Source organism: Ostrea edulis, chromosome 1, assembly GCF_947568905.1.
Source record: "Ostrea edulis chromosome 1, xbOstEdul1.1, whole genome shotgun sequence".
NCBI classification, from domain to species: domain Eukaryota; kingdom Metazoa; phylum Mollusca; class Bivalvia; order Ostreida; family Ostreidae; genus Ostrea; species Ostrea edulis.
Window position 1 is genome coordinate 17,194,463 of NC_079164.1, and position 23,074 is coordinate 17,217,536.

Consider the following 23,074-nt stretch of genomic DNA (forward strand, 5'->3'; position numbering starts at 1 on the left):
AGATACAATGTACCTGGGAAGAGACCACCGACCTTCCGAATGTAAACTGGGAAACTTTCTCACTTACCGGCGCGAGCTGGACTCGAACCCGCGCCGACAGAGGTGAGAGGCTATAGGAGTTATGAGATTGATCACTGTTCGTTATCTTCGCCTTCCAAAAAAGGCGCAGGATATAAACTTTTAAAAATCAACGACAGAGGACACTTCTGGCGCATATTGTGTAAGTGAAAAACAGAAGACAAACTTAATATCATTATTTGTTCAAGATTTGATAGAAACCTTAGATAAAATTAACCCTACAGCTGGATGGCTTAAAAATTCTGTATTAGTTGTACATCAGTATTTATGTGAAATCATAGTATTCGTGTTTTATTTAGAATATTTTAGTAATATTGTTAAACATTGTTGTTAATAAGGTTTCTTCAAAATTAATGACAATTTCTTTCATCCCACGGAATAAACTTTTGATCATCTTGTCGAGAACCCAGACAGGTCTTCCTGTTATTCATTTCATTTCAAAATTAAGGATTATCTCCCTCATGCATAGCTCTTCTCCTTGGTCGAATTTGGCTCCATTTTTCGGCACGTTTTCCTTTTAGCTGTTACAAGTTGATTGTTTTTTCGAATTTCCAAAATTTCGGCTTGAGCATCACTGAAGAGACATTATTTGTCGAAATGCGCATCTGGTGCATCAAAATTGGTACCAATAAATTTTACATTGAGGGAAAATCTGTTGCACATATTTGAAGTAATTCACAGAGGGCTGCTAGGTATGTCACTGACAGCAACATGTTTAGTGTCAGTGATATGATACATCACCTACAGTCGAGAAAACTAGCACTCAAACGTATAAACTTGCAATCTATACTTATAAATTAACAAAGAACTACGCTCGCAAACTCTGGATTCCCGCCTACATTTTCAACTCGTATATTTTACAATGCTTTGCAATTTTGCTAAATGCCAAGTAGAATCCATTAGTAATTGATTCTTAAATTTAACATCGGTGTTAAAATATTAATTGCTCTTAATTTCAACTCCTTTTGATTAGGGGGTAGAAAAATATGTAACTTGAAATTGGGCTTTAAAACGTTTGTCTGTCCGTCAACACTTTCTTTGTGACACGATAACTCAAACAGTTTTTATACGCCCGTCTTAAGACGGGACGTATTATGGTATGGCGTTCATGTCCGTCCGTCTGTTAGCTTTTTCGTGTCCGTCCCGTAACTTAAATACTACAAGGCCTAGAATCATTAAACTTTGTCTGTAGATACATCTTGGGTAGAAGGTGTGTCGCACATTAAAACCAGGTCACTGTGACTTTTCATTAAGAAGATATCCGTCTGTCCGTCCGTCTGTTAGCTTTTTCGTGTCCGACCCGTAACTTAAATACTACAAAGCCTAGAATCATCAAACTTTGTCTGTAGATACATCTTGGGTAGAAGGTGTGTCGCACATTAAAACCAGGTCACTGTGACTTTTCATTAAGAAGATATCCGTCTGTCCGTCCGTCTCTTAGCTTTTTCGTGTCCGACCCGTAACTTAAGTACTACAAGGCCTAGAATCATTAAACTTTGTCTGTAGATACATCTTGGGTAGAAGGTGTGTCGCACATTAAAACCAGGTCACTGTGACTTTTCATTAAGAAGATATCCGTCTGTCCGTCCGTCTGTTAGCTTTTTCGTGTCCGACCCGTAACTTAAATACTACAAGGCCTAGAATCATCAAACTTTGTCTGTAGATACATCTTGGGTGGAAGGTGTGTCGCACATTAAAACCAGGTCACTGTGACTTTTCATTAAGAAGATATCCGTCTGTCTGTCCGTCTGTTAGCTTTTTCGTGTCCGACCCGTAACTTAAATACTACAAGGTCTAGAATCATCAAACTTTGTCTGTAGATACATCTTGGGTAGAAGGTGTGTCGCACATTAAAACCAGGTCACTGTGACATTTCATTAAGAAGATATTCGTCTGTCCGTCCGTCTCTTAGCTTTTTCGTGTCCGACCCGTAACTTAAATACTACAAGGCCTAGAATCATCAAACTTTGTCTGTAGATACATCTTGGGTAGAAGGTGTGTCGCACATTAAAACCAGGTCACTGTGACTTTTCATTAAGAAGATATGGCCATATATGGCAAAAACTTGTCCGGCTCATAACTTGAAAACTATTAGACCTAGAATCACCAAAATTGGTCAACTAATGCATCTTAGGTAGAAGGTGTGTCGCATCCTACTTTAAGGTCACTGTGACATTTAATTAAGTTGATATATAAAAAAATGTTTTAATGGGTACAATCTATACTGTTAACAATATGTGACGGGCGTATCATGTGCCGTGGCGGTGCACTTTATTATGCTATAGTTTTCAAATTTTGTTCAGAAATTATCTACAATAAGAGGAAGACGCCTATAAATTTTGGGGTCATGTCACTTTGTCTGTATGTCATCATCGTTGTTATTATGAACACTTTCTTTGTGACACAATGACTCAAACAGTTTTCATTGTAGTTTTCAAATTTTGTACAGAAATAATTTACAATAAGAGAAATACACTTATAGATCTTGGGATCATGTCACTTTGACTGTCTGTTTGTATGTCATCATCTTTCTTATTATGACAGTGTCTATTTTCCACTGTTTAAGGGAGATGATTCAATTTGAATTATGATGTGTATTGTATTGATACGGAAAATTTACAAAATAATAGAGGGCGAAGCCCTCTCACGGCCCGGAGGGCCGTGAGAGCGGAGCTCTCCCTATAGGTAACACGTATATACATGTTTAAAAGGAAAATATAGGAAAATAATGAAAAATTAAACCATATCTATGGAACTTGAAAAGTTTGGTACCAATGGCGTCGATTCGAATATTAGCGCGTGGACATGTATTCCTCCATTTTGAATCTCGTCTACCCTAGTTAACGTTCTGAGATGTTACACATAAAATCCGTAAAAGCATGTAAATCTTATTTTCTTAATCATATATAATCACTCCACAATTAACGCCATGTTTTTTGTTGTGGTTCAAACGCTATGTTTGTAAATTTGCTAAATAACGACACTGAATATGACGTCACAACGTACTGTTTACATCAATTGCGTTATATTTCCCGCGTTCTATCTATAGGCGGATCAAATGTCCAAAATTAGGATGCTTTGGTACAGCTCCATCCGCGTGCTAACTTCGGGTTGTTTTTGTCCTGTTTTGGATATAGATAATAATGCCAAAACTTTTTTGCTTCGCCCTCAAACACGGTCACGCCGTAAAACATATTAACTCTACTACATTGTGTATGTGTATATTTTTTTCTTTTTTAATGTGATATAAAAAATGCTTAATGTTACAAGTATATTGAATTAACACGTCATTCCCATTCAACAACTCGCGATCGGGATCGGAATACGAAATTAAAAGTCTTATATCCGGTTGCAAAGTGAATTGCTTCATAGAATTATGTACTATTGCAAGTTACACCTTAGAGAATTGTTCCTTTTAATAAAGAAAGTCACAAAATAGATACAAAATGAGTGTACCTTATTCATTACTGTTACCGAACTTTCGTCGGTGAAAATCTCGAAATGGCGTGTTTCACTGCGCTTGTTGATGGTAAGGTCCACATTTTATATGTGAGTATTTTGCTATTTGTTTATGAATATTTTTAGCGCATACATGGTATGTATCGGCAAGGAATAATGAAACTGCCTCACCTATGTATGTAAAGGCATATTCTATAAATTTCTATTTTAAAAAACGTAGATTCTGAACAATTCTATCAAATGTGTTTGAAAATGCTTAGAACCCCGATGTCAGAATTTCCTGACACTGACAGGTGTCTCTGGTATATGAAGGTAATTCATATAAGATGTTTTAGCTCCTTTATCGTGGTTTCAGTGTCTTGTTCACTAGCAGGGGCCATAGAAGAGAGATCGAGACGCCAGTATATCATCATCAGAAAGTAAATATAAATCTCCCTCCATTTTTCAATTCCAAGGGGCCTCCGTGGCCAAGTGGTTAGAGCAACGTGCTCAAAATCACACGGCCTCTCACCTCTGGTCGGCGCGGGTTCGAATCCGTTTACTTTCGGAAGGTCGGTGGTCTCTTCCCAGTTACATTGTATCTGGGTTCTCTCTTCCACCAATAAAAACTAAATAAATAACTGAAAATTTGTTGAGTGTGGCGGAAAACAGCAAATAAAATCTTCAATTCCAATGCTAAAGTCACCGTATAAGTTTGCCATATTGCAGAAGTTGTAGGTTTAGTTGCAAACGGTACATGTATATTAGAATAAAACAACTGAACGGTATATTACTACATTTAGTGTTTCTGAATTTTTTCTTCAATTCATGAAATTCTTGTCTGTTTACAAAGTAAACTCTATATAGATGTTCTGATGTGCGGTTTTTATTTTGCCGTTGTTTTGATGTCGTTGCGTAAGCAAGAAGCCAGGTGAAAGTAATGCACATTGACCCAAATACTTTTGAAGCTGTGATTGTATTCATACATAAGAACAAATTGATCACGTGACCAACTTCATGTTACAAGAAATTGAATATAATTTCATTAGCACTGTCACATAAGGAAGTGCATTGGTAAATGTAGATATGTTTCATGTACCTAATGTACCATTCCAGGGTTTGTGCGAAATAAATTGAACTGGACTGAATCCAGCAGGGATTTAAATTTTGTTTCTGATTGGTTTCTACTAAAACTGCATTTTTTGACTAAATAAAGTAAATCTCAAAGTTTTCACTTTCAAAATATTGATGTATATATCCTCCACTTTTCATCCATATCTAAGAATGAAGTGAAACAGCAATTAGAGTTGGCCCCCTTTTCCGTGGTTAATAAAAGCAATACTACTGTACAATAGTTAAAATTTTATACATACATGTTGAAGCCACAGACGATGGTTTCTAAATAGTATTAATAGTTCCCTTTGTTTTTCATCGCGAGGAATATCGAAATATCAATTGATTTTAAACCCCCATAACAAGCAGTTTTTGCCATATAGTACTCCTTCATGAATAATGATAAAGAAAATGGGCAGGTCTTAACACAAAGGACAACATTCACTTTAGGAAGATCTCGTGCTTTCCCCGTTTGCAAATCACGTGACATTATTTAATTGTTAGAATCTTGATATCTTTTTTATTAAATGGAAGCTATGCATGATTTTCTCTGAATATACATATATGCTGGATATGTGATCGGTATTTTAATACATGTTATTCATTCGTGGTTATGAAAGGTGATGATATTGCTAATGCATGTACCTAAACAGTTATCAAAAGCACAATCGGTCAAAGATACCGTCGCTGAAAAATAAAATGAAATCTGAAATCAGTACAAATCTTGTTGTCATTCAAATAGTTATATTCAACTAAATACGGAAATTATAACTGTTAACCGTCAGTATACGTTTCGTTGAAACCCTATATTTTATTGTGATGTACTAAATATGTCACAAAAAAGTAATATTTCAAATCAATAACAAAAACACCTCCTCTCCATTTCTCAGGCTCTTAATTGAATTTGTCTTAAAGCAAAAAATTTTATAAATATCATCTGGGCTCGTATAATTTTTTTCATGAAAATACCTTGATTATTTATTTTATATTTAAAAAGCAAGTGCTGTGAAAATACATGTATATGAAATACACGCGTAAGTCTTCATGTTTCAGTTAATTATATTACAGGTGACATAATAAACCAACAGACCTACCTGTAATTTTGATAAAGAAAGTAAAATCACCGTAGTGCATTCCACTTTCCATATAATGTAAAGAAAGAAAATATTATAATTACATGTGTTTGTTTAGGAAATTAAATTCAGAAACGTCAACTTATTTTTGATAACGATATCTACACGTGTATATAACTAAATACAATTTTTTTTAGTATATTGGTAAATAATTTACATATATGTATACCGTATATATCGAATACATGACGTTGAAGGCGTGTTTATGTTCCTAAAAGAGCGGACAATACCTCCGAATCACATGGTATCGTCTTTTGTATAGAGTGAGCCACTCTGGGTAGGTCATCGAGTTCAAAGAGGTGTCCAAATAAATATCGACGATATGGGCCACGTTTTATTGCCATACGAAATTTAAAAGTTTATTATCATATATAACCATAGCCTAAATTATTTAACTGTACCTAATATCGTCCGTATATTTCCAGATCTGCAAAAGTAGGGGCAGGGCCAAATTCCTACGGGAATTTCAGCTAATGAGGAAACCCTAAGCTTAAATTCAGAATTATATACCGTTTGTGGGGAATTTATGCGCCGTGTAACATTTAAATCATGGAAGTGCAAATGTTAATAAGTTGAATCATGTAGATTGTATATTGGGGGCCACTTCATATAACCATTTCACTTCATCCTTTCTCTGGTGTAGCATTACCGCCTTAACGTCCCACTCGAGATTGTTTCACTCATATGGAGACGTCACCATTACCGAAGAAGGGCTGCAGCGCTTATGACTTGCTTTGTCGTGCCACGTTTGTTGTGACACGGGGCCTCGGTTTTTGCGTTCTCATTCGAAGGACCGCCCCATTTAGTCACCTCTTACGACAAGCAAGGGGTACTGAGGACATATTCTAACGCAGATCTCCACGGGACCCTATACTCTGATCGAGTTTACCTTAGATAGCTTTTTGATAACTCTAACATTCTATTAGTTGAGAATTCGTGATTGAAAATTCCAAGATTGCAGACAGTTACATCACGTTTCCGAAGAAATGCGGATAAAAGACGTAATACAAACAATTAATTCATATGTCTTCGCTATAACCGCAGGTCTTTTTCAGCTCATGTCTTAATAGTAATATAATGCCCCGACAATCAACTCCCGATCGAGAGCACCACCATGATATCTATATATATATGTTAGAGTCTGTCATTCCAAATCATAAAATAGGGAGAATCGAACGGGTGTTGCTAAATCACGGAACGATAAACAGAACGAAAAAGAATTTAAGAATTAGAATGATTAATATAGCTAAGATAACTCCAAAAATCGGAAGAAAATACTTTATTATGATTAAAATCTAAATTGTAGGAATTTGTTTACAAGCGACAAAACAATTGTACCTTAAAATTCTGCATCATGTTAAACGTCTGTATAAGAATTTACAACGCGTTCTACAAGAATTTTGAAATGTCGGCATTGACAGATGTGTCCGCGAGCAGCGACACCTATGGGTAGAGAATGGAAAGAATATACTTACTTTGTATGCTCCCCCCCCCCCCTCCCTCCCCGGTGGCAAAACGTCATTATCTTTAACGCACATTCACATGTAAATTTACAAATAATAGTGTAAATGTATACCTACAACAGAGAGCGGTGTATGTATATAACAAGGACAATTCATGATCTTATTAAGTCAGTAAGTTAAACATCTTGTGTTTGGCATATTATTATTTTATAAGTAACAGATACTTTGTGACCGCAGCACTCCAATCCTAAATGGGTCATTATCGAATTTCGCAGATTTTTCAGTCACTCCAAAAAATCTTGTTAATAAGCTATGTAAATGGGAAAAATGAATATCCATGAATCAAGTATAAATAAGGTGTCATATTACAATGCATATTTTAAATTTTTAGAAGAAGAAAATTGACCCCAACCTACGGAAATTGGCATTTTAAGGCTGTCAATAAATCCCGATCTTCTCTTTCAGGTACAATACCATAATTAATTTCATATTTCATTTTAAAAATAAACTTGCACCATGTAATTGTGTACTTTCTATTGAAATTTTTCATGAAATTATTATTCTGAACTTTTGACAAAACATGAGAAGGTTAAATATTCATGTACAAAAATTTCTGATAAGTGGTGTAACAGAGATGTAAAATCTAAAAATACATTGGAAAATTGATATCAAATTGATGTGTGAATACCCCTGTCATTAGTGACATCACTTCCTGTCACAAAAAAAAAAAACAATGCTTGAAACAGTGTGATTTGTGATCGTGAAATATTTTCAATTTTGGTAAGTTTGGTTTAATGAGTACAGTTTAAAACAAGTCAATGGTGTAACACTGATTTCACAGATAATTTTCAAAATAGAAGCATGGGATGTTCATCCATAGTTCCTATTATAGATCTAATTTAGATGCAGCTTGCTGCTATCTGTATTTAATGACCTCCTAAGACTACATCGACATATTTAACCTCAATACATCATTGGTGTAACTGTCAGCTGTGTAACAAAGAATAATGTTACACAACTGAGGAAAATTGTAACACCACTGACATGTTTGTATTAGATCTATATGGTAAAATTCTAAATAACCAACAATGATAACTTAATTGATTTAGCTTATTTAGTCACAATTAACATTATTATCTACAGGTAGGTCATTTTGGTCAAATTAAAGCCATCATATTAGATATCAGATATTTCAAGTGTTACACTATTGACTAGATTTGTTATACCACTGACATTACAATTTTCTCAAGAAAAGACAATGGATAAATGCTTAATGTTATAACTTTCTACAATTTTTCTTTTGTTTTTAATAGAAATTGCGACTTTTGGGATCATTGCAATGCATATTCCATTTGACAATTGTCTTAGACTATTGAAATTAGCTGTATATTTTATGTAACACCAATGACTAAATTGTGTTTCCATTGACAAAATAACAAGTTATGGAGTTTATAGAAAATGGTATTACAAATCATAATTAAGGTATAGTTTCTTCGATTTTACAAAGAACACTTTTTAGAACTTTCATCAAATTGAAGAGAAGGGAAAAGGGGGGGTGTGTGTGTTATAAACCTATCTCCAGTATCTGATGTTTAATTGTCCAAGTTATGATACAATTAATACCAAAACTTTCATGAGTAATATGTAAAAATATAATAACAGACACCTGGAAACAATTTCTATAAAAATTCCTCAACTGGCACTTAATTACAATAAGAAATGGAAATTTTTCTATATATTCCTTACAATGATGCAATCACTTGAGGACCTCAACGTGCTGTGCGCCCTCTGTATTTGGGGGGTGGGGGTAACTCGTGCTGTAATGTGAAAAATGGATCCCATTGAAAAGGTAGTTATTAAAGAGAAGACACACTTAAACAATGTCCATTTGCAAACATACATATGTAATCACTATAACCATTTGACCCCACCCTGATATCACACCCCTACCCCATTTCCAATTTTGGTAAAATACCGATCTGCTCCTTATAAGTATCCAATTACTATAAAGTTAGTATCAAAAGCATTAAGGAAAATGTTACTTAAATGATTTACACATACACACTATATGCTAAGTTTGGTCCCCACCCTGGGGTCACTGAATCAGAACCTTAGTCCTATACCCCAGGGACCGTGAAATGTACAATTATGGCAGAGGACTTCCTGCTCTTCATGAAATTTAGTTTTCCTTACAGATTTGCGGTTGTAAAGAAACTTTTTGAAACTGGGTCAATTTTTGTTCATCCCCTGAGGCCCCGGGGGTGCAGGTGTCCTGAAATTTACAATTTATTACCCCTTGTCCCAAGGATGCATCAGAATTTGGAATGGTAGTTATCAAGAAGTTAAAATTGTTCAATTGTTAATGTACAACGCATGACAATAGACACAGACCAAAAGCAATAGGTCACCTGGTTAACTCAGGTGACCTATTAAAGATGTATATTTGAAATTTGTATTTGGTGTAAGTATATTGACACTTTTAGTGATTACCTTTGACATCATTTATTATTGCATATGTAACTTACACAAACACTATCATCAGTGGAGTAACGACAATATAAGTGGTGTAACACACACCTTCATCATTTGTACATACAAGCAAAAATATTCTTGTCCGATTTCTTTTTCATTGAAAGGAAATGTATGAAATTATTCAAAGTAGTGGTATTGATTAATTTTTAGCTTTACTGTTAAAGTGCTTGGGTCCACTTCGGTTATTTTTATGTCAGTGGTGTAATTTACTTGTCAGTGGTCAAACACATTTTGTCATTGGTGTTACATGAACAATTTTCTTGATCGCAGACAAAGATGGTCATATATCAGTATAAAACTTTTCTTAAAATAAGATTTAAATGAATCTATTAATCTGTAATAATATTTTTAGTTAGTTTGTTTTTAAAGGTAGCATCAACTTAACTTTGTTATCACAAGAATTGTATACCGAAATTGGGCTGAAAGCGTCTTGTTGATTGGACAAATTCGCTCAGAGTGTATATGATGAGCGTCCAATCAAATTGCTTCATTAATCATTCATGAGACCGAGCGAGTAGGAATGAATGGATCCACGGGTGATGGAGAGGGAAACGAAGCGTAATCAACCGTGGGTTTCCGACGATGAATATACATGTCTATTTTATATTGCATATAGGAGTTATGAGATTGATCACTGTTCGTTAACATCACCTTTCATTTATACAGATGGCTCAAAAGACCAAAATAAAGTCGCTGCTGCTGCATTTATCGCAGACGACGTTTTCTCTGCATGACTTCCGAATGAAGCATGAAGTATAATGGATATACCAGAGGTGGGATCAGGTGCCAATGAGTAAGCATCCCCTGTCGACCGGTATCAAATATTAATTGTATGATGTTTGGATTGATTTATTTCGGGTATTTTTTGCTTGAAAATAACGAAATTTGTTTCAGATGTTTTTTATACATGTATTCAGAAAATTGTGTGTCTAATTAGGATTTTAGTAATTTCCATTGTGGTATTTCAGAACGTGATGAGGGTTTTACAATGTCTAAGGATACATGTAAGTTAAAATCATGTATATGTTTTTTAACTGGTAGACCGATTGATTTTATACATATCTGCTTTTGTCATATAGATGTTCAAACTGCGAATGGAAAACGCAGTTAAATGCAGGATTGTCAAAATTAGTTTTCATTTTAACAATGTATTGCAAGATACGTTTTATTCTACGTAGATCAAGAGGCCGTTCGTTTGTCTCAACATACAAACTATCTACAAGAGAGGTTCGAAAAGCGTAGTCCTTGATGGTGGATTGCATCGAGGGCTTTGATAGAGGATGTCCTTGCCGCTTTATATACTTTTCAGCCGTATTTTAGTTTAGACCGGAGTAGAGAGCGATACAGGTGTAGAAGAGTATTTCAATTTGCTCCTCATTATGTGTGCAACAACTTGAATTATATCCAGAGCTTTTGTACATATCTCTTTGAGCATATATATGAGGAATAAAAGAAAGTTTATTATTAAAAATGACACCCAAGAACTTATTATAAGGTCTATTACAACTTGGGATACCATCTAATTGCAATTGAGGATCATCGTGGTGGTTAGAAAATGCATACATGTGCAGTTAGATCTGGAAAATAAAAACCATTTACAACAGCCCAATTTTGGATTTTGTTCAGACATAACTGTTATTTACTTATCTTTATGGTTCTACAAGCCTTTGCTCTCTATATGCGAAAATTATTCAGTATTAAAGAAGGTTATCTTTTCAATAGTGTTTCTGCTTTTTTGCGAGCTTTAATTGCTTCATTGCATTCTTCTGCGAGTTCGAGCCCCGCTCGTACCATAGCCGCGCCAAACCTAAGACGTTAAGATAGGTAGTGATTGCTCTTTCGTTAATTGCTCGGCATTAATCATAATGGCCAAGCCTATTTTATTATTAAATTTTCTTTCTCATGACCTTTGTAAGAAAGTTGTGGGGAAGAATTCAAGAGTTAGATCAAGTTAGTTAATAGTGTACTTTGTAGACATTTTATGTTCCGACATTCGAAACATCTCAACTGATTCGATATGCAAGAGCTTGTTCTGGGTATAGTCAGTTTTTAAATCGAGGTAAGCTACTGACAAACAAGTTGATGGTACAGGGATTTCAACAGTCTCGATTAAAGTCAGCATTTCGCAAATTCTATGGTCGTTATAACGATCTAGTTCGTCAATACAACCTATCATTGGGTCAAATGCTGTCTGACGTGTTTCATACCGATTGTTAAGCCGTTCTTGGCACACTGATTTTGACTGCGGATAACTCCGTTTACCTGATCAGGATATAGGGCTCACAGCGGGTGTGACCAGTCAACAGGGGATGCTTACTCCTCCTCTGGTGTGTCCAGGGGTCCGTGTTTGCCCAGCTATCTATTTTGTATTGCTTGTAGGAGTTATGAGATTGATCACTGTTCGTTATCTTCACCTTTGCATTGCCAAAGAAACTTTGCTCTGTTTTTTGTTTGAGGCAGGCAAAACCCAACACCAACTGAATTGAAACTTGTCATTTATTATGTAAATGACGCAAGGAAAAGTTGTATGTAGAAAATATATACAGGGATCAGGAGGACCCATCAATTTGGCATCATATTATACAAGCTAACCCCTTATTTCCGGAAGATACAAAATATTGATGATAGGAATGAAACATGTAAAATGCCACAAAAAGCTGGCTGTCCTAAAACAAAAAGTGGGTTATTTTGTAGACTTTGGGGGGGGGGGGATATACTTAAAGACTTGTATAACATTAAATTTGTAAATGGTTTATTACTGAGATCTGAAACAAAATCACGCATACAAATTAAAAACGTAAATTCCTTCAACCTGTTTTCATATCATTGTAAAGAAAAGAAAGTCACCCCCAATCATCCTTTTACTCGCACAAGATACTAGGATTCTGGGAGGTGTTTTCTGTCGATTATTTGCATCATGGAGGAAGCAAGGTCGGACCCAGGGAACAGAGGTACAGTACCAACCAGACCCAACATGACAGAAAGCAGTCCCAGTAAACAAACCGAAAAGCAGTCCCAGCGGTCCCAGTATGTGGGGTTAAATAACTAGTGGGAGGAGCTAAGCCAACAGTGAGATTATCAATGAACATTGTCGATAATCTCTGGAGCACGTCAATACGGTAGTCGAAATTGAAGATAAATGACTTACAATGTAATTAAAGAGAAAACCAATAATTGGTTATTGTATTATACATTATACATGTTCATGAAAACAGCACATATTCGAAATACTTTTGTGACACTTTTTCATGAATTTATAACAAAATGATAGTTTATGAATACGAGTGAAAAAAGATATATGCAGAGTTTATAAGTCTGATAACCACAATTTCACAACGTATTGACGTTCATGTTGTCAGGCAATTTTGTTGTTGTTATTCATTATTTATTTTTTTTTAATATTTCATACATGTGAAGTGTATCTTGGGTTCTGAAAATTATGTAGCATAATTATATTTATTTCTTGACTAGGTTATTGAAATAAATGTGTTTAAAGTCGCCTAAATGGTTTATTCACTTATCGTCTATATTAACTTAGCAAAAACTGTTTTCCACTTACGTGTACACGTATTTTTAATTTGTAAATTATTGGTTAGATATGGGTTACTTATTGCCAGCATTGTAAAATTGTTTATTTAGACGGATTTAAATAATTATGAAGATTCCAATCAAAGTGTATATGTACATCACAGGGGCTCGTTACGAATTGACCATCTTTATTCTATATTTACACAAGGGAGGAATCCGGAATCCCAAAAATCGCTACTTCAAATTTTCATTCGTCTCCTTTTTATATTTCAAGGACGTTAAATCTAACAAGCCTGGTCTCGATCGATCGAGGAAAGATCATAGTTTGTAAAATACCTAATATCTGTTTGCACTGGCAATAAATATGAAGAACCAAATGAAGGTATTTTCTGTCATTTTTTAACCACAGGAGCTTTTCCTCAATCACCCAAAATAGAAGGCGCGTTCTCATTGGTCAATCAATTCGCTCTTATGCTGTACTATCGGATCAGAATGTTTTGATCGCGGGTGTTGCAGGCACAGGGAAATTTTTTTGTTAAGAAATAATCTTTAAAAATGTTCTCTGCATCCAAACATGTGTGAGAAAAACGAAATACATGGTCTATGTATGGGATATGATACTCAGGTGACCGAGAGGCCTTTGAGCTCGAGTTTGGTGTACAATTGAATCGACCAATAAAAACGCGTTTTCTATTTTGGGTGATTGAGGAAAAGTTCCCGCGGCTCGAGAACGACAGAAAATGCATTGCTTCTTCATATTTATTGCTGGTGCAAACATATATTAGATATTTTTACAAACTATGATTTTTCCTCGATCGATCGAGACCGGGGTTGTAAGATTTAACGTCCTTGAAATATAAAAATGAGACGACTGAAAATTTGAGTTAGCGATTTTTGAGATTCCGGATTCCTCCCTTGTATAAATATAGAAAAGATGATGTCAAGTTTTAAGAAGACAAAACTTTCGTGACGAGCCCCTGTGTGTACATGCTGTTTTAACCTGAAATCGAAGGTACAGTGTTTGTAAAGTGCATGTTCCCGAATAGACATGTTGTTCAAAGCGTTACCGACGACAACATTTAACAATAATTGCTCTTTTGCTATTCATGATAGCCCTGTTTTGACACCATTAAACACACGACGGCATTCCATGTCTCCCGTCTCGCGGGGCTTTCTTGTTAATCATAACATCACGTGATTCATTCACGCTTGGCTGATCGAACAAAACAGTCCCAGAGAGCAGTTCTAGGGACTGCTTTCTGGGACTGCTTGGGTGTCAGGTTGGTACTGTAGACGTGTTACGGGCCGAGATGAAGGACCTGGACCTGACAGGCAGGGTGGCTGGGATGTGCTACTGATGGATTGAACTGTGTAAATCTATGTACCTAGTTATGTGTTTTATCATTTGGATTGATTTATTGATTTTATGTCTCGAGAATTTTTCACTCATAATGACATATGGAGACGTCACCATTTCCGTTGAAGGGCTGCAAATTTAGGCCTATGCTCGGCGTTTACGGCCTTTGAGCAAGGAGGGATCTTTATCGTGCCACACCTGCTGTGACACGGGGCCTCGGTTTTTGAGGTCTCATCCGAAGGACCGCCCCATTTAGTCGCCTCTTACGACAAACAAGGGGTACTGAGGACGTATTCTAACCCGGATCCCCACGGGATTATTTGGACATTGATTGTTAATTACGTGTAATTCGATAAAGGTAATATTTATAGGTTATAGACTTTGTATGGGAAAATATGACGACCGAGTTTTTTGACGCGTACACGGACCGAGCTTGCGAGGTCCGTTCGCGACAAAAAACGAGGTCGTCATATTTCCCATACAAAGTGTATAACCTTTTTATTATATACTTTCAATTTCATTTAGAAACTACCAATAATTTTATTTTTAACAATAACTTTATCGGTTTAACTGAGTAAAAGATGAAAAACACGAAAATTTGAAAATTAACGGCGTAGAAATTTGATTGTGACGTAATGTTTGCGGGCCGGAATGTTTCCGGGCATATATCGTGTGATATATGCCCGCAAACTTTTAAAGAAAAAAGAAGAGATGAAATTGAAAGTATATAATAATGATCTTGATGTATATACTTTGATTAGTCAGGTCATTTTGACGTCGGCATGTTTATTCTTTACTCTTATAAAATTGGGGGGAGTGTAGTGTTTGTTAAGTCAAATGATGCGCTCCTCGCACACTTTTATAGATTCATGTGATGTCACAGTGGCAAGAGAAGAACGTTTTGTATTTTGTGTCCATGCATGATGCAAATGTTTAGAGATAAAACTGTTTAATCCCTGTAGTCAGTGTGCCTCGACTTATTTTACCTGCGGGAAACGCCCACTGGTTACAGATGTCTACCACGTACACAAGTAACTGCGTTCCCTCTAACGGAAACACCATGTCAACAAATTATTCATTCACACAAACCGAATTGAAGTAATAAACAATACCACGCCTTTTGACGTCACACATGATGAAACCATGATCACGCGACTGAAATTAATGACTTGTCACCACGCACAGGAAATCAAATATAACGAATTATTTCGGCGAGTGTGCTCATTAAATACCCAGTGATATTAAATTTGAATTAGGAAACGTTTTACTATGATTAATTTCACAGCAGATACCGATAGTATTGTCGATTAGTTTTATCCAGATATTTCATTTGTTTATGTTGGGACTTGATACATGGAAGTTTAAAATTAGATGATTTCAGCAAGAAAATTTCTTGCACATGTACATGTAATTTATTATTACCTGTAGGTACAAGCAAACTAATTTGATCTTCACCGATAGTTGATCATAGATCACCAGATCAAAGTGAACAGTACCTACTTTGTGAATATTGAGATAAAATGTCATTAATTGCTAAATTCTCGGTATACCGGCCACCCCTCTAAAGTGGCCGCTTTTTGGTCCGTGAGCAGGCCGGTTTATATATATATATATATATATATAAACTCAACACTGTTGAAATATTTCGACCGTGTTACCGGTCTTCTACAGTCGTGTTTATTTCTCATAGCAACGTAACGCACGACTACATGTACGCGAAAGTACTATGACGTCACAGTAAATATTATAAACGTCAAAGTTGATATTGCGTAATAAATTAATTACGTAATTACGATTATCTACTTACTGTAATATTTCTTGTTTGTATTCACTTAGACCAGTAGTTGACTGCTTTGTGAACAGACATTTCTAAAATTCTGTTTCATTACTAATACCAAATATTTAATTGTACTCAGTCATATTTGAGGATGTGTCCACGAGGTCGGGTGAGTATTGTTCATTTTATTATTACGACTCTTACCTTTCTCAAATGTTTTTCAACAAAGTGTTTAGAGTTTTTTCTGTATTTTACTTCCAAAAAAGATACTTATATATATATTAAATATTCTATACAATTGCATCGAGAGATCCACTCTCCTTATAAAATATCTTAAACACTGAATGACACAGCGACTGTGTGGGATTGCATCAGTGTGTATAAGTAGCGCTTTAGGAGCATAACAAAGCTTCCTTTCTAGGGAAGTCGTTGTGGCCGAGTGGACTTACGCACTGGTTTGACAATCTTGCTAGGCGGTGGGTGCCGTACGTCGCTGGTTCGACCCCGGGCTGGGGCGAAAATTTTCAGTACCTAGTTGTGATTATTTAGTGCTTTATATATATATATATATAAAAGCACAAAAACCCATCAACACCCTACTTTCTTAAAGTGTCGGATCTGAGAAGATACAAGGCCAGTAAAGAAAAAACCACTTGCATGTCTTGCCAAATGTGAGCTTCTTTGTTGAAATGCAAGACATGCAAGTGGTTGTTATTGATCACAACCCAATATGGACCGATGCAGAGAGAAAGAGCACAGAAAAATCCTTTGAAATCATTCCGTTCAGGTGGAATGAATAATTTGAATGATTTCACGCGCATGAATCCAGGATAAATCCCTAGTTAAAATCAGTTTCCATAGCCTAATCGCCAAAATTCACCCGATAAGATATCTTATTTTGTTTGATTAATATAAATACAATTCGTTTCCCCGGTTTCAAGAATCTGACCTTGAGTTCCTTTATTTAACCTTGAGTTCCTTTATTTAGCCATAACGAGGATTCCCAAAATTGCGATTATTGTTTGACCTTCAATACTTCCCAATTATGTTAGAACATCATAAGAAATCCTTACAACATGAATTTATATAGCTCTTTCTCTCTCTCTCCCTTTCATATTCTAAGTCTCGACATTGCGGCTTTTTAAAATAAAGGAAAAAATGAATTGACCTTGAAGACGAGTATTTTATTAATATATCATCTTAAGACCTCAAAACTATGGTAAAACATTATTCTAAATCCACATAGGTTCGGATTCGCATGACTCTTTGTGTTGCGATGTCGGGGTTTCTAGAATGCGGCTTTAATTTGTCTGACCTTGAAAGGTGTATTACCTTGAAAAATTATACTGTATCTTTTTCCTTAGACTTCTCTCCCATTCACCTATTTGATTGTTGATTTTGATTTTAATGCTAGATCTGTGTCTTGAGATTGACCTTGTTTGTTGTTTGATCGTGTTCTTCTGGCATTCATATTTTTCGATGTTCACCATATCCGAATCATCAATGGTACGGCCTACCTAATATTGTTTTGAACTTAATCAGTCCATATCATTATCTTCCCACCATTTTACTCCATAATCACATAGGGTCGGAAAGTCTCGTCATGTGACTCGCGAGAAATAACGTGAAATCGTACTTCCGGGCAGTTGTCAGGACGGCATTATCAATAATGTACTAGACTCGCTACGTTCAAAACCACATAGAGCTTACTACAAAAAGCGAGAGAGCGGTGGATAACAACTGGGTTTGGAAAATTTGTTCTAGAAAGAGCTCTGAGTTATTACAGCAGTTGTTCAAGCGTCAATACGAGACATTTTCCAACAAAGTACAGGTATGTTTACATTATAGAGTCGTCTGCATCATATGCACTGTACAGTCGTTTGCATCATATACACCTATACATCTATATCTCAGAGTTTAGTTAAAGATATCAAAAGTCCTCGATCAAAATCTCAGCAATATATTTGCGTAGTTCTGATTAGACTGATTCTTGATTGATGTTGTGATACAACCCCCCCCCCCCCCCCCGTAATAATCTGCATGGAGTGAAAACGCTAAAACACTAGAAAGGAATAAAACTTTTCCCTGTTGTGTATAACATGGATATATAGCCCTATTTTATTCTATGATTTTGAACGTTTTACAGTTTCATTTAGAAATTTATCTAAATTATTTCATAAAGATATTTCTAAAAAATGAAGACAGAACTTTTTACTGACACCAATCATATCAGTGACAGATGAAAATCCCACGAGTCAGTTTTGTTTCCACTATATAGCTGCAGTAATTTATAATATTATAGTATATACATTTGGTATGTAAAACTGCATACAGGAACAGATCCAGAAATTCGGGGGGGGGGGGGGGGGACTTTAAATCCGCGACTGGCATCTAAGATTTTTTCATTTATCTGAATTTCAGCTGAATTATCACTAATCCAGATAGTCAACAAACATTTTAGTGTGCAATTCTATATATACTAGTATTGCAGACTCAGGAATTCAAATAAGGGGGGGGGGGGGGGGGGGATTTCATGAGGTTGAGATCTATCTGAATTTCAGCTGAATTGATAGAACATGCTATATGTCTATTATGAAATATTGACTAGTCCAGATAGCCAATTTGCATTTTAGTGTGCATAATCTACATGTTTTGTGTGACAATGACTACAATGTTAATTTGTTAATCTTTTAGATATAAAAGGGCAAACAATACAGTTGGATAAAGCATCCTAAGTCTGCACCTCGTAAAGCTATGACAATGAGAGAAATGTATCCATCCAGGCAATCAGAATATAGGTAACTCACCAGAGCTCTTTATGCAATATATGCTCGTCAAGCTATCAATATTAAATGATATTCATTCTGTAATGAATACTTGTACATACATGTAAATTCAGGTGTTCCAAAAATATAAAGGTTCACCAAAAATGAATGCATCTCTAGACAATATAGAAATTTTAAAAATGTCATTTCTCTGCAACAGCAAAGGATACTTGTGCAAACATATAGGGATTTTTTACTAGATAAATGCAGATATCATTATAAAGTTTTTCTTTACAAATTCTTTCAGACAGCAGTATAAGTAAATAAATTTTATTATTCTATAAGAAAATGTTGAATGTCCAAATAAGAATTATCTAGCATTGGTATTTTTATGAAAGAATATAGACATAGTGGATGTCAGTCTTTTTTAATATATTTTTTGGGGGGTAAAATTTTCAGAGTGCAACCCGGAAGGTGCGCAGCAGCTCAAAGAGAGCCATGGTTATTGGCATCAAGTTCTCCATCAGCTTTACCTCACAGGCACCACTTGTGATTTCATAGTTTGAACACCAATGAACATGGAAGTGATTCTCATCCTTCGAGATGAATTATGGGAATTATACTTGGCATACATGATTGAGCCTTTGTGCCCTCTCTGCAATAACCAACTAGACAAACTTGTGAAAATTCAAATGTCTTCCATTAGTTTTATTTTGTTTTTGCTACAATTGATCAGTGTAAAGATGTGCATGAATCATCATTGTAACAATTTCTTTGACTAGCAACCTTAAATAAATGTTCACTTTATCATTTACTTGAATGCATTTAATACAACTTGACAATGCAGAATAATGTGAGTAAGAAGTTGTACATTTATAGTATCTAAGTCCAAAGGTAAGATTTGATAAATTGTGGAATTCATATCGGCTATTTCCTTCAGTAGAGGATTTGCAAATGTACAAGAGTCACACAGAGTTGAAAATCTTAGTGGACAGATATATATGTCTGTATTGTGAAGGTATATGATTTAGAATATGGATGTTTTTAATTATTCAATTGCACACTTCACATGAATTTGACTCTTCTGATAACAGCTGTGCTTCATCCTTACTGAAATGAGATTTTGATGAAAGAAAAGGTGATATGTTCAATGCCACTCCTGATTAAAGTTTATCAAATATATCAAATCCTTTATTAGCAAGAATCATATATCATATGGCTTCAACTTCTCCAATACACTTCAGTGATCAACAATGTCACCATCAGAGGTGGATCCAGGATAGAATTCAGAACAATTGTGCTACAGAAGTAATAGTCTTTGCTGTGTGACAAATTTTGCACAATGTAGTTGCTGTCAGATAATGACTAGTTATTCATTTTTGAAGTTAAATTCAGTGTTATGTTTGTTGTATCCATTGCGATTCTTTCAGAGGTAAATTCGGCATTGACCCCTCTGGCCTGCTAAATGTAGATCCCTTAGATTTAGGTGCAACTTCATGAGAAATTGATCACTGGTATGAACCCTTGCACCGCCCATCCTAGAAGTTGTTAAAATGGACCCATTCTCTTCATAACATCCACCAACACATTGATACTTCTGACGGAAATGATGTATATAACAGCATCTGTAACAAGCATAGACATCAAGTGAATATCATTTAAAGTATTGCAGGGGTGGATCAAGAAAATTTGCAAGGGGGGGGGGCAAGTGTAATTTATACTATCTCCCTAAAAGAGGTATGTGTGTAAATTAAAATTATCAAAATTGCAACCCAAATCCCCATATTTGTTACATATGAACTACCAAATGGGGGGTGGCACCACCACCAACCCCACTTGTCCCACCACTGCATTATTAAACAGTAAATAAACATCTTTTATCAAAATTTTCATTTTCAAGAAGAATTCAAATGCCACAATCTAAATTGAATTAATTTAAGATCTGAATGTATGGGCGAATGTTTACTATTTCTTTGTTGTCACAGGCATAGTGTTTTACAAACACATATACAGAAATGAAGTACATGTGTATCAAAAACATGTTATTTCAGTGATCCCAATCGTCTTTGAAATTTTTGTTTGTTTCCAAATTGGTAGCATTTTCCGTGAGGGTCACAATAAAAACATAAAAACATAAGCAATATCATTATTAATTAAAATATAATGAAAATGAGAAACTGCATTGCCTTGTAAATGTGTCCCCCCCCTCCCCCTTAAACTATCAGCATCCCATAAATGTGTTATTACAAGTTTATATGATCAACTATTAATCAGGGAGATTGACAAAACATCGTACAAATAGATACCTGCATATATTTACTTTACCCAGCTAATTGTTTTATTCCCGACACCCCCCCCCCCCGACCCTTTTGCATTCAGTCTGTCTCCTTTATCAAAGGTAACATACTGCATAATTGTGTCATGTAATGTTAGTTCTAACTCATAAAAAAAACTAAACCCTTTAACTTGACAGCTGTTTATTATCGAAAATATTCAGTAAAATATGTTTTAGATCAATCACCTGGTCGTGGGTAGAGCTCGCTGCTTCTCAGTTCTCAATCGGTGATTTAACTATAAAAATATAAGTATTATGACTTGTTTACCTGCATCTATAAATCCACTTCTTCCTCTTTTTGCATAAGTAGGGAATCTATATAGGCTGTAGGTTCATTTTAACGCTGTCATCTGAGCATAACCAAAGCAAAACGAAGTGACATTTTTCGACTGCTGCCCGGAAGTAGTAAATCGAAAGCGAAAGTAAACGAGACTTTCCGACCCTATTGTTTTGTAAGTTTTCCCTCTAAATTTATCTGATTTCTGTAATTTTCAAGAATAATTCTATTTTCATCCCGACCCGACCATGGTACAAACTCTCTAAACCATAGTCAGTAAACACGCTTTACAACGAAACCACCACCATTTTTATCACAGGGGCTCGGTTGTCAGATATTGAAGTTTTGTATTATTTGTTCCCGAATAATAAATTGAAGTTTTGCATGATTTGTGTCCGAATAATAGATTATATAAATAAAACCCACCACCAAAATCCGCTGTTTTCGAGGTTTTAAAAAAGGTGTATCATGTGTACATTAAAAAAAGTAAAGGGACGACACTCGCCATTTTGGATTTCTGGGGGGCCCTCGATTCACGGCTTGTTTTTAACAATTTCTACACTCTGCCTACCGGTTTCTGGCGAGATCTATGTTGGAAAAAGATCCAACGACTTCTCCCTATCGTCTGCTTATATCTACATGCCGTATTAAAGATCCAGTGACCCGAAACATCCTCGATACCTGCCCCTACTTATCGGAAGCAACGGAAGTTTGCAACGAGTGACACGACGCCTACCGGAGCTCTCCATATAATCACTGGGGTGTTCCGAATGTATACGATAAATCTAGAGAAGTCAAAAGTTGAAATAAGCATAAGGGGGGGGGGGGGTCGAGATTACTCTTAATCAATTTCCCTTAATGATAGGAAAAAAGTGGATTTACATATAATTGGTCAAGATAAGTTGAAATGGGGGAAGGGGGAGGTTTGCATGACCCCCCCCCCCCCCCCCCCCACGCCTTCTATGGGCCTGCAACTTGTGTTTGTGTAATCGAACGAACACTGTCTGATGAGTTAACGACAATACACTTACAATACTTGTATGGTATATCGGCCTTCAATTTGATATTTATATAGCAATGTGTGGATAAACAGGTGTTCTTTTTTATCATGTGCCCCTGTGGTACTTTGTGCGTAAGTTAATCTAATGAGAATCATTCAGTTATTGGTATATAAAATCTCTCCCATAAATTACATAGTTTACTATTTACAGCTTACTATGCTACGACATTGTCTGAATTCTTTGTTCTTCCGTGGAAAACATTCGTTTACTCAATTAT

General features: G+C 35.7%; 2 long non-coding RNA genes across 3 annotated transcripts; one reads left to right on the forward strand and one right to left on the reverse strand.

The window, feature by feature from the left end:
• Positions 1 to 17,699: 17,699 nt before the first annotated feature.
• Positions 17,700 to 19,994, forward strand: LOC125662602 (uncharacterized). Of its 2 annotated transcripts, XR_007365453.2 has the most exons (3): positions 17,700 to 18,250; positions 19,114 to 19,217; positions 19,644 to 19,994. It is a non-coding gene; the product is annotated as an uncharacterized LOC125662602 (long non-coding RNA). The 2 variants fall into 2 exon arrangements; XR_008799688.1 differs by lacking the exon at positions 17,700 to 18,250 and having other exon boundaries at positions 18,799 to 19,217.
• On the reverse strand, positions 19,863 to 21,956 carry LOC125662590 (uncharacterized). The gene is made up of 2 exons (XR_007365448.2): positions 21,788 to 21,956; positions 19,863 to 20,809 (listed from the first exon to the last, which is right to left on the reverse strand). It is a non-coding gene; the product is annotated as an uncharacterized LOC125662590 (long non-coding RNA).
• Between the last annotated feature and the right edge of the window lie 1,118 nt (positions 21,957 to 23,074).